Source organism: Peromyscus maniculatus, chromosome 9 (assembly GCF_049852395.1).
Source record: "Peromyscus maniculatus bairdii isolate BWxNUB_F1_BW_parent chromosome 9, HU_Pman_BW_mat_3.1, whole genome shotgun sequence".
NCBI classification, from domain to species: domain Eukaryota; kingdom Metazoa; phylum Chordata; class Mammalia; order Rodentia; family Cricetidae; genus Peromyscus; species Peromyscus maniculatus.
Window position 1 is genome coordinate 23,803,767 of NC_134860.1, and position 12,853 is coordinate 23,816,619.

At 42.9% G+C, this 12,853-nt stretch overlaps 1 long non-coding RNA gene across 1 annotated transcript in view; it reads right to left on the minus strand.

Annotated features, from left to right (window-relative positions):
• LOC107401020 (uncharacterized) overlaps positions 1-12,853 on the minus strand; it is a 66,231-nt gene that overhangs the window by 17,095 nt on the left and 36,283 nt on the right. The window contains exon 2 of the long non-coding RNA XR_001577694.3: positions 955-1,052. This is a non-coding gene — a long non-coding RNA (uncharacterized LOC107401020). The remainder of the gene's footprint in view (positions 1-954; positions 1,053-12,853) is intronic.

The window sequence follows — 12,853 nt, forward strand, 5'->3', positions numbered from 1 at the left end:
AAATAAATGGTAAGATATAACATTTTCCTGGGTTAGAAGACTCATTTATTGACAACTCTCAAATTTATCTAAAGACATAATATGATATCAAGATAGCTATAAAGTGTGTTTTATAGGAACTGACAAATTGATTTTGATATATAGATGGAAATGCAAGTACCTACATTAGCTAAAACAACTCAAAAATAAAAGAAAAATGGAAAAGATCACAATACATAGTTTTAGGGTGTGCAATCAGGGTAGTGTTGCATGCCTGCATGCTGTGTGTGTGTGTGTGTGTGTGTGTGTGTGTGTGTGTGTGTGTGTGTGTTGACCCCATGAGTTACAATAGGGCTACTAACAGAAGCATGAATGAAGGGTTGTTTTCAGAAGTCTGAGCCCTTCACCAGTGGCTACACTACTGAAGAAAATGTTTCACCCCTAGCAATCAGGGGGTTGACAGGGACTAGAAAACTCAGCTCTCCTCTATGACAGTCTAATAATGCATCTAATCTTGGGCAAATATTTCACAGGTAACCACAGCTGTGTGAATTCAAGAGTGCAGTAATCACGTCATTCTCAGAGCTCACTGGCATACCACACCATTCTGGATCTTAATTCTTTCCACCCTTACTTTCATGAACCAAATATCTTTGAAAGGACCTTAGCCCAGATTGTATAAATGCTTCTCAGAACTAGACATTAAAATAGAGTGAGCTCCCAACCCCAAAATGAGCAAATGTTTTAAAACAATATACAGGTGAGGAAAAAAATCACATGAAAGCTCCTTACAATATTAGATATTAGAAAGGTGTTATTACAAGAGACCATCGACACCAAAAAGAAAGACTTGGCCATGCTACCTGCTGGTGAAAATATGTGATAACCAGAACCTTCTCACTGTCCTGGTGGGAAAGTAAAGAACAGTTTGCAGAAAACATTGACAATTTCTTAAAATGATGGGAATATACCTACCTTATGATCAACCAACCATTCCCCTCCAAGGGCTTCCAAGAGAACATGTTCAATAGGAGACATGGGCACAGATGTGACAGCCTAATGTCCATCAGCAGCTGAAAGGCAACAGATTGATTTCTGAGACTATGATGGAACTCTTCTCAGTAAAATGAAAATCAAACTATTGCCTCTATACAAAAGTAAAGAAAGGAAAACAGAAAATGAGGAAGATGTGGATCTCAAGTTATGTAGCATGGAAAGAAGCAGACCACATGAGCACACAACTTACAACTGTAAAATTCTAAAAAATAAATAGCCTTCCACTGAAATAGAATGCAAGTCACTAGAATTTGGGTAAGATTTGCATTGACTCTGTAGATCACTTTTGGTGACACAGCCATTTCCACATTAGCCCATGTTTGTTAGTGATTTGTGCTTTGCCATTCACAATAGCCAGAGATCAGAGCAGCCGGATGTCCATCAAGAGCTGAATAGATCGATCAAAGAGGGTTCATGTAAACAATGGAAGTTTATTTGGAGGAAATGGATAGAGATGGAAATTGTTATATTAAGCATAATAACTCAGACAAATATTGCATATCCTAGGTTTTACTTTTTACATATGTGTATATATGTCTGTGGGGGTAATAGATCATAAAACTAGAAAGGGAATGGAAAAAGGGCAAAATAAGGCTAAAGTGGGGGCTAGAATCCATAGGACACATGAGAGAGCATGGGCTTACCAAGGGCAGAAAGGGAGCTGGCAGGAGCAGCATGAGGGAGATGGGGAGGGAGTGGAGGAGGACTCACCAAAGTGTGAATAAAACATAAGTCTTCCTCTGTGTGCTAATTTGTAAACACTACTGAAAAAGAGAGCAGACGAGTGGTTCTCTGAGCTGCACAAGGCTTGGCGGTGAGACACAGGAGAACACTGAGCAAAATGGAACCACTGAGTCATGGGGTGTTTTCTATGGGTATTGCCAATTGCTGACAAACCTGAGGTGAATCTAAGAACTTGCTTTTAAAAATCTACAATCTAGGTGCATGAGGCACCTAGAGAGTGCTCACTGTGTCTCAGAAACCCAGCACAGTTCCTGACATTTGCTGAATGCTCCACCAAAAAAATGAATGAATGAAATAAGGAGGTGTATTTATTCTACAGAAAAGTATGTTGCATCTAATACAGATATTGATGTAGGTAATATAGAGATGAGGTGGACACTGGCATAGATATATAAATTGACATGTCTGGAACATGTGCTTGTTGGCCACAGCTTTAATTATCTACTGCCACATTAAAAATCACCCCAAACTAAGCAACTTAAAACAATAGACATTTATTTTCCATCACAATTTCTGCAGGTAAGGAATGTAAAAGTACATACCCAAGCTGTCCAGCCACTTTTTTTCATCACTAGATGTTACAGCCATGCTGTCAGCTGTTATCATGTGAAAGCTTACTGGGACTGAGGACCAATTTCAAAATAACATGTCCACATGGATGTGAGTGATTATGGGTATTGGCAGGAGGCTGGTTCCTCTCCACATGGACCTCTGTAGACAGCTGCATGCATCTTCATAGCATGACATCTGACTTTGTCAAAAGCCAGTGGTCCCAGAAAACAAAGTGGAGCCATGGGAATATTTGCAGCTAACCCCCGTAAGTGAAATTCCATCATTTCTGCAGCTGTACAGCTGATCGAGACCAGGCCTGTTCTGTGTCAGGAAGAGCCAGACAAAGCTATACACCAGAAGGCGAAGTTATGAGGCCCATCTTGGGTTCTGTCTTGGGTAACATGCTTGAGGTTGCTGAGAGCATTTAGCTAGCTGTTGTAATATATAAATACTCCTGGAGCACTGTCAAACAGCAGCCCATTACCACAGCTTTGTGCCCTGAGTTCACCTGTCTAAATTAACTAAGCAGTCTGAAACAATGAAAGGAACTAAGATAGCTTTATCTGCAGGGTGATGGATGCTGTTTTTGTCACATCAGATCCTCTCTGACTGAGATCCTTCATAGCATCTCTGTACCCGTCTTTCCTGGCCTCTGATGATTTGAGTTTGACAGTACATATCTGAAACCCTTTGAAAGGCTGACCTTCCTGCACAGAAAGTTGTGTCTAGAATTTTATGTGGATTTGAAGCAGTTTTAGCCAGTGATTGATATGAGGCTAAAACTCCTTCAATGGTGGTATGAAATCTCCATTCACTTGGTTTCAAGTTAAAGAAAAATTATCTGTAACTGAAGTTTCCTTTTAGGATCACACTGGCTCTACCCTACACCCCATCACTGTGTGCTGTGTGACCTCCTCCTCTTCCCACACCCGACAGACTGACTCTACCCTACACCCCATCACTGTGTGCTGTGTGACCTCCTCCTCCTCTTCCCACACCCGACTCTACCCTACACCCCATCACTGTGTGCTGTGTGACCTCCTCCTCTTCCCACACCCGACTCTACCCTACACCCCATCACTGTGTGCTGTGTGACCTCCTCCTCCTCTTCCCACACCCGACTCTACCCTACACCCCATCACTGTGTGCTGTGTGACCTCCTCCTCCTCTTCCCACACCCGACTCTACCCTACACCCCATCACTGTGTGCTGTGTGACCTCCTCCTCCTCTTCCCACACCCGACTCTACCCTACACCCCATCACTGTGTGCTGTGTGACCTCCTCCTCCTCTTCCCACACCTGACTCTACCCTACACCCCATCACTGTGTGCTGTGTGACCTCCTCCTCTTCCCACACCCGACAGACTAACTCTACCCTACACCACATTGATGCAGAGCCTCCTCCTATTCATATACCTGCTTTCCACACTGCAGTTTCTTCTATGATCCCCACTGTGGAATCAGTTACACATGAACCCTGTCTCAGTGTTTGATTCAGGGAAATCTGACCAAAGGCAAATTAGATTGTTATAGTCACAAGGAAAGCAAACGAGACATCTTCTTTTATGTCTCAACTCCAGGCCTCCTGTTTCACAGTGAAAAAAAAATGTTGCAGTCGATCTAACCCTCTATAAAACAGTGCAGCTGACAGAACATGTCACTAATAATTTCTTTACAATAATAAGAATGTGCCCCCTCAAATTTCTCTAAAACAAACAATTATACAAAAACCAACAACAATGAAATAGAAATTTTCTTATGTCATCTGGGCCTGAATTAGGTCATTTGCCTAACATTAAACCAGTCTCTGATGCCAAGAGAATGGTTTGATCTGGGTTACCCGAACCACAGGAAAATATGGTCAGTTGACTGGACTGATCTCACAGGTATTTCTGCCTGAGGGTGGTGGCTGGCTATCAGAACTTGGAGGACAGATGCTAACCAGCAACAACCATGCTTGCTCTGCCTTGCAATTGTGGCAAGCATTAATCACCATATTTTAGACACCCAAAGAAGGACTCAAAGCCTTCCCCCAAGCAAGGCTCTTGGACTTTCTTCAAAGTTCTACAAACTTAAAGTTACACAAGTCAATCATTCTTGCTGTGTTTCTTCATTTCAAAATTGTCAGTTCTCAGAGAAAAATCCTGATTGTCACAACTTCAATGGGCGGGTGAGTCATCAGGCCAAATGGGCGCATGCCTCCACCTGGACACCTAACAACTATAGGCTCAGCCTGCTGTTGATATCAGGCCTGGCCAGGGCTGCAAAGTTGTTGAGAAGATGACTCTCCTGAGAAAATGGCTCTCCTGAGAGATATAATCTTTTTGGTTTCTGGAAGACAACTGGGCCGTGACTCCATCTTCAGCCTTCATCTAGAATGGTGGTTTCATCATCAAAGGCCTGAGCTCAAGTTACTTATCTTCCCCAATACCATTTAATATAAAAATAATTCTTGCCAAGTTGAGAAAGGGGGTTGAAAAACTCATTTCCTATTATCACCGGTTTAATATCTTTATGTATGAACTACCATCACCAGCATTAACTTAATCACCACGATCAGAACCAATAACATAGTCAATATCACCACCACCACCACAATCATCATAACCAGCACCACCATCATCATAACCAACACAATAGCCATAACATCACCACCACCATCATAACCACCACTATCATAACCACAACATCATCACATCCAGCACCATAGCCATCATCACTACCACCACTAATATCTGAGTCGTCACTGTAGGTGGTATTCTCATTAAGTCTACTACAGAATTCAGAAACATTTAATGGATTTTTTTAGATGAGCAGCCCAGAGATGTGAGACGAAGCCTCCTATATTGTTATTGTTGGACAGCAGATCACTACTCACAGTCTTTAGAGTTTATTGGTCCTCCTTGTGCCCATGGGCACTGAGGATTTCTTCTATGAGCACTCATAAGCCTTGGTTGAGGCCTTCTATCCATAATATGTGTGCTGGGAAGAGATAGAATTTGCCCTATTTGGCACATAGGTGCTCCTGGAAATTCAAACCACCCCTTAGAGTCTCCTATTAGGACCAAGCTTCTCCTTTGGGAGCTCTAGGGGTCCACTTTAAAACACCATCCATACTGGAAGTTCAGCCCAGCATTCTCAGGCACTGGACCTAAGGGGAGGCTGCCTCAGCTACCAGAAGGCCACACAGGTAGTAGTTTCCTGGATGAACCCATACATTCAACCTGGAACAAAATAACAGTCTTGTTCAGGTCGCTGACACATCAGTGTTTGCTTAGTAAAACTACTAATTAGGCTGGTGGCTGGTGACAGGTCAGAAATTCCAAGAGAGCAGTCTCATGGTATGATGGTGCTCTGTGCTTCCCCTTTCTGTCTCTGGTACCCATCCATAAGCCAAGGAGACAAGCAGAACCTGTAGGTTGGCCTCAACACAGAACTAAAGAAAATGGCTTAGGTGGAGTTCTTTATTCAGGCCATGGGGAAGTCAGCAGAGCCCCACACCCTATATCGATCCCAGTTCTATTATGGCTGGAATTCTGGCCAACCCTAAACTGAAGGAGCTTGAAAGGCCTCTGATAAGCTGGTATCAATGGGGCCACATTCTTAGCTAAATAATTTCTTTTTAAGTTTTTCTTTGTTTTGAGACAGATATTTTCATGTAGCTCAGACTTGAGTTCATTATTCTCTTGCCTGAGCTTCCTGAGTGCTGAGATTTCAAGTACCTGCCATCATGCCTGGCCTAAACTATTCTTTTAAGTACCCATTCCTTCTCTCATGGAACACTGAACCTATAATCACAGCTCTTGAGACACAGACTCCTGTCCATCTCTCTTTCCTCTCACTACTATGGTCAAATGATTGTTTTTAAGGTTTTAATACTTTACTCTCCCCCCCCCTCCCCGCCACAAATACACAGAACTAGCTCATACCACAATCCACACACCACAGGAGAATAGGAATTAGGAAAAGGTAAGAAGATGTACAAGTCACATCAAAGGAAGTGTCACAAATCAGAGCTCTGAATGGCACTAAACCCACATTGTGTGCCATCTTAACTCAGGGTTTTCTTTCCACTGCAAGGGATGACATTTACAAAAACAAGGCCACTAGCAGGCGACCATGTGTTAACAGCTCAGATTCTGGGATTAGTTTTCTAACTGGGACACACAGTCTTTTGTTCAGCGACACAGCCGTGCCTTTAAGTCGGAGGTGGTATGTACAGAAGGACCACAGCCTCCTTGACACCGCAAAAGAAAACAGCAACAATGGAGCTGTTCGTCTTCCCTTGTGAGAATCCCTCCCTCCCACAGGAAACAGAATCAGAGAGGCACTGTGTAAATAGACTTATTTATCTCCAAAGCCTTCACCTTTAACAAATAACTGCTGAAACCCTTTGTCATTTGAAAACAATTAAGCGGAAACTACAGATATCCTCCCTCCCCTCCCCTCCCCTCCCCTCCCCTCCCCTCCCCTCCCCTCCCCTCCCCTCCCCTCCCCTCCCCTCCCCTCCCCTCCCTCACTGATATTCATGGTGACAGTCTTAGAGCGTTTCTCTTTGATTTTTTTTTAATAATGAAATTCACTAAAAAGCGACCAGAGGAGTTTTTAGAGAGTGTAAAGCTGACAGACTATAGCTGTAGAAGCTCACTTAATTAAGTTCCAAGCTTTAAGAGAAATTGGCAATCCAACAACACTAACACACAAGAGAAGGACCTGCCTTTACTGGCAGCGAAATCAAATGAGACGACACTGTTCTATCCACAGCAGGCCTTTGTCTGTTCCTCCCGCTGTGCTTGCTGTAATGGGCAAGCTCCTATTCTTTGTTGCACATGGCCAGGGACAGGGATGTCTGAGAATCAGCTGTCCTTCATTCCCCTCTTTGGACTAGGAAGTCTTTGCAGGATAAAATGCCTGCCTCCAGCCTTCCTTTATTGTTACAAAAGATAACAGCATTTCAGAGATGCAGAGAAATTGTCCTTGCAAGCTGCACTTAAAAGCCTCGGGGCCCATGTGATATCTACCGTGATAGGACAAGTGACCCTTATACAGTTCATTTTAACCATTGCTCAACTAAAGTCACAGTTATCCAGACTAATCTTTTTAAATTTCTTCCTTCTCTCTCTCTGTCTCTTTCTTTCTTTTTTCTTTTGCAAGAGATTGAAGTTAATTCTGAATGATTTATTAAGAGAAACTAAAGCTATTCTGGAATTTTTTCTTTAATTAGCCTCCATTTTCCTAATAATTCTCAGTTTTTTAAATGTCTACAGTGGTGTCAGGGCCAATATCTACAAGGTAAGATTGGTATGGGAACTGGAAGAACATAAAGGTCAAATGTCTTTACTGGTAGCCACTCATTTAATTATTTTTCTTAGTAGTGCATTCTTTTTGTCCATATTAATGCCCAAAGCAAATATTCTGTTCTGTGTACCATTGTGAGTTATTTTGCATAATTATCTGTTATCCCCCTGAAAAAAAAAATGAATGTAAAAGAATTTGCCTTTTCTTGATTATAGAGTAATACATATACTTTGTAACAAAATTGGGACATAAAAAGAAAGTAGACATAAAAATAAAAGTCATCTATTATCTTACCAACTAGAATTAGTGATTTTTAAAATATATTAAGTATGTTTTGTCCTAATTATACAACTCTTTATATACTTCACAAATTTATATACATTGCAAACAGATATGATTCTATTTATGATCTGAACTTTACATCATGAGCCTTTTCCCAGAACTTGTATTTTAAAAACCTAGCTATCATATACACTACTTAGAGAATGCATATGATATTATCAAATATTATTTTAAATAGCTGGACAGTGGTGGTGCGCTCCTTTAATCTTAGCACTCAAGAGGCAGAGGCAGGCAGATCTCTGTGAGTCTGAGGCCAGCCTGGTCTACAGAGTAAGTTCCAGGATAGCCAAGTCTACAAAGAGAAACTCTGTCTTGGAAAAAAACATTGTTTTAAGTAATAATTGTCCCCAATTTACAGCCAGGGTAGCTAAAGTTAGAAAAGGCCAGTGATGTACTGACAGTGTATTTTATGGTGAAGAGATTGGGATAATGCCAGGCTTCAGGGATAGCATTCTATGGCAAGATAGGAGTTGGTGTCTGGTCCCTGACCACAGTGCACAGTCCTTCAGAGAACGCCAGCAGCTTGGCCCTTGCTACTATAATGGTCACTTGTACACCTGCCTCCCCACCACAGCTCCCTTCCCTCTGCTTTGTAGTGCATGAACAATGTAAGCGAAACCCTTAACCACAGCCCTCCTTTCCATCTTCAAACCAAAACTATTCCAAGCATATTTAAATAGGCAGCATTCCTTGAAGCAGCAGCCCCTCTGGATACCTGACCTTTAAACTAAGAGAAGAATGAGTCTGTGGTGACCATCACATTCCTACCACGGGCAATATAACTACGGGCTGGTGGCTCAGGAAGCTTGTCCATGTGCTATTTCAGTTACTAGTTCCCATCTTTCTAGACAATCTACCAATGAGAAAGCTAATTCTAATGGGGCCATTTTATCGATGATATAAACCTAATCCATCACTCTAGGTCCTGAGCAGTTAATGCCTGTGTTCTGCAATTTCCTCTTAGCTTACCTTAAGTACAGATTCTCCACTCAGTGCCCCTGAGTTGCTCTGTCTTCCCTAGTTTGGAATAATAAGGAGATAGAACTGCTTAGTAATTGGAGAAATAAATTATAATTTATTAAATAAAAACAAGTAAGATGGTTATAGTGCTGAACGAGAAATTTCACTGTTTTTACAGTGACTTCAATAAATCAGTAATACAGTTTAAATAGCAAAGAGTTTAAGCTTATCTACTAAGAAAGGATGAATAAAATATGAAAATAAAAGGTCACTGTTTTAAAGGGTAAATGTTTCTCCCCTTTCTGCATAGTTTCCCCCTGGCAGAGTTTATCATTTGAGCTAATTGGACAATACAGGGAAATGTGCATAAAGAACTTCCTTTGAGGTGGAAGATGCGCAGAAGGCTGAGATTTCAATCTCATTAAAACCAAGCATGAGCTATTCATATATCCACTGTTAAGAGAAGAAAAGCATGGAGGCAACTCAAAGACCATGGGGAGTAGTGGGGGCAGGTTTACTGCCACAGAAACCTCACAAGAGTTCTCATCAGAGAGGGTGAACTCTTACCGACTAGGTATTTATCAAAGCTGGGGTAGAGGTTGCTCAAAAGGAAGTTCAAAGGGACTGGGGTCCATTTCAGCCAGGAAGTGTTAATGGCTAAAGTAGAGCTTTAACACATTTAATGATATTTGTAAGGATTTGGTCCTTAATTACATCCTTAATTACATCATCAGCCTTCGCCAGCTTCCCAGCCTAAAAAGCGGGTGCGCCCTCTGTGGGCTCTCTGTCCCCTCCTTTCCGCTCCTTCCTCCCATGGGCTCCCCCCCTTCTCTCTCCCCCTTCTGTCTCTCTCTCTCTTTGTCTCTCTCTCTCTCTTTCTGTCTCTCTCCCCAGCCCCCCAATAAAGCTCTAAAAAGGTAACCATGGCTATGATTCTTTTAATCAGCACGCTGCTATGCCGGCATGGTCGCTGCGGGTGGAGACCATCCACGAGGGGCAGCGCCGCGGCATAACCAACAATATTGACTTTGGGAAACTGACTTGGGACATTGAAACTATTAGCCAAGGAGAAGAGGGGCTGTTCACTGGAGCGTAATCACAGAGTGGGTATTCAAGATGGGAAGGTAGTTAAGGTAGGCAGGGGCTGGGATGGGGTTGTGCTTAAGTCACTTATGATCACATTCATGCTTCTGCTGGAGGATACCACTGCCTCACACAGAAGCCACTGCCAGCCCCCAGACTCTCCCAGCTCTGTTTTTATTACTTTACCTTCAGAGAATGTCAGAGAATTCAGTATTCCCCTCACTTCTCATCATGGCCCTGGTGCATCTTTCTTGTTCGAAAACTCAAGATTGCTTCCTTTATTCCGACTCCAGCCCTTATCTTCAGCTGCCAGCTGGGGATTGGTATTTAGAGGTCCTCGTACAGCTTCAAACCCATTGTGTCTTAAAGCAAGCTCTTGGGTTCTTGCCCAACAACAGTCTATATCTCTATACATCCTTTACCTAGAAACTTTGTATTTTATTTGACTCCTTCCTTGCTCTGCATTCCCAAAGACTTATTCACATCACCTTTCTTATTCAAAGTAGGTTCTCAGGGACATAATGGCATCCTCCTGCTTCCCTGACCACTCCTCCAGCCTCTCTGTCCACTCTGCCCATCCAACCAACTAGTTTATTTGCTGCTTCATGTAATTCTATTCATTCCCCTGCAAAACACCCCAGTGAGTCCCTGAAGCAAGTGTTGGATTGTTGAGACCCTTCTGAGTGTTAGGCCCAATGGAAACTTCAGACTCCAAAAGGCAGTCCACTGAGCTCAATCTGAACTATAGGAGGATTTCTGGCCATCAGATAAAAGTGAGCATTTCTCAGGAATGTGTGAAACTGGGTACCCTCTACCAAAAGGAATGGTTTCCTTTACCTCTGGCAGGAGAGAAATTTGGCTACCTGTGGTGCCAGGATCCTTCAGTATCACAAGTCCTTGTTACACATTTCAAAGTCCATGCTAGTTTGCTAACTCTTCTCACCTCTTCTCTTACACTAAATTCCCTCTAGCTTGCAGGCATTCCTTCCTGCAGCTACTCATTCTCCATATAACCCTGCTATTCTCAATATGTTCTCTCTCTCTCTCTCTCTCTCTCTCTCTCTGTCTCTCTCTCTCTCTCTCCTCTCTCTCTCCTCTTTCTCTCTCTCCCTCCTTTTTCTTTTCCTCCTGCTTCTTTCATTCTCTATTATCTATCCCCTGTTATTCTCTTCTCTGTTACAGATGGCCCTGGCCATATCCAGTCTGCTGGTCATGTTCAGCCTACATCTTTCTCTCAGCTCTGGAATCCTCCAGGTGCCTCTGACTGTTCTCTCTCTGTCTATAATAAAACCCATCCTCTTAACCATACTAGGAAGTGGTCATGCCATCAGTTTAGACACTAAGAACGTCCTCATTGTGACAGGACTCTCTTCTTTTTTATTCTAATATGCAAACTTTGGTTTGGGTCAGTATCAGAGATCATAGAAATCTCCAATGTTTCAACTCACATATTTTTCCAGTATTTGACACAAATGCAAACAGATGGCTTTTAGAGGAGGTTTTAGATCCTGTTCACTGTTGGCTAAGTGTGCCTTCTACGGTGTTAGGCACAAGTAGGCACTCTAGTTACTTACTAACTAAATTAATGGCTAGTGAAAGGAGTGTTCTACTGTACCAACTGTTAGTTATTTAGCTGCGTTGTGTTCTTACCCTGCAAGGAATTGTCACGAAACATGACAGAATCTGCTTATAGAGTTTATTAGAGATAAAGGGACAGGGAGTGCTCAGGCCTGTGGGAGAGACACGTGCATAGAGAAGAAGAGGGACTGGGAAGCATGGCGCTCCACTTTAAAACCGGCTGGGGGCGTGGCCAGGTCACGTCACTACTCCACGCGTGTGCGTAGATCACATGGTCACGTTGGGTGCTTACGTGGCCATGTAACGTCATGGATCCTGGTCACGCGGGATGCCGGGTATCCTGGTTACGAGAGAGGCTTTGACCCGGAAATGGCTATCCTGACTGGAATTGGCTAGGTGGAAGTGTCTGCCTGGTATATGCGACCGTGGGGCGTGTTGTGAACCCTTCACCAACAACCTACTGAAGCTATGGCATCAGGCTTGGAGGCAGCTTGGTGGACCCTTCCTCAGGCAGAAGCACATGGCTGCCCAAACCAGCAGTATAACCCAAAGGCACAGAGTTCGGCTCTCATTGGCTATTGTGTGCTTACTCTGGTGTGGAAGGAAATTTGCTGTGGTTTTGGAAGGACCACCATTGCTCCTAACTCATCCCACTTAATGGACATCTCATCTTTACTCAATTAAAGTCTACTCCAGCTGGAAAAGAAATGAACCACTTCAGTACGGGAAAAAGAAAAATGAAACACTGCATTAACATTTGTTTTCACATTAAACACATTAAATATTGCTGAGATCTGACTTGAAAACAAGGTCTCAATAGTAGAGGGAGTATGTCCCAATGTGGGATGACCACTGGGATTGGAGAGGTGGAAGGTTTGTATTTAAAAATAATGAATTCTGGTGTCAAAGCACTGCAAACACTGATAGGAGCACCCCGCTTGCAGAAGGAGCACCCTGGCACAACTTTTTCAAGAGCTCTGGGAATTCTGATGAGTCCCTGTTATCACCAATCTTTCTGCCTAGAAGTATGTGGGAGATGGAAGCCTAACTCCCCTTCACATGTTAGAAGTCTGACTTGAATAGGGACACCAAGTTTTATGTCAAAGACGGTGCTAGTCATAGTTGGGTGAAGATTATGTTCTGCATCCCATGGTTGATTTTCAGTCTCGCACAGAAATTGGAGGACAATGTATGCCTTTATGCTGTTCTTTCTTAAAGCCCTGTTGGTTCTCATTGACTCCGAGGATACTGAGTGGTCAA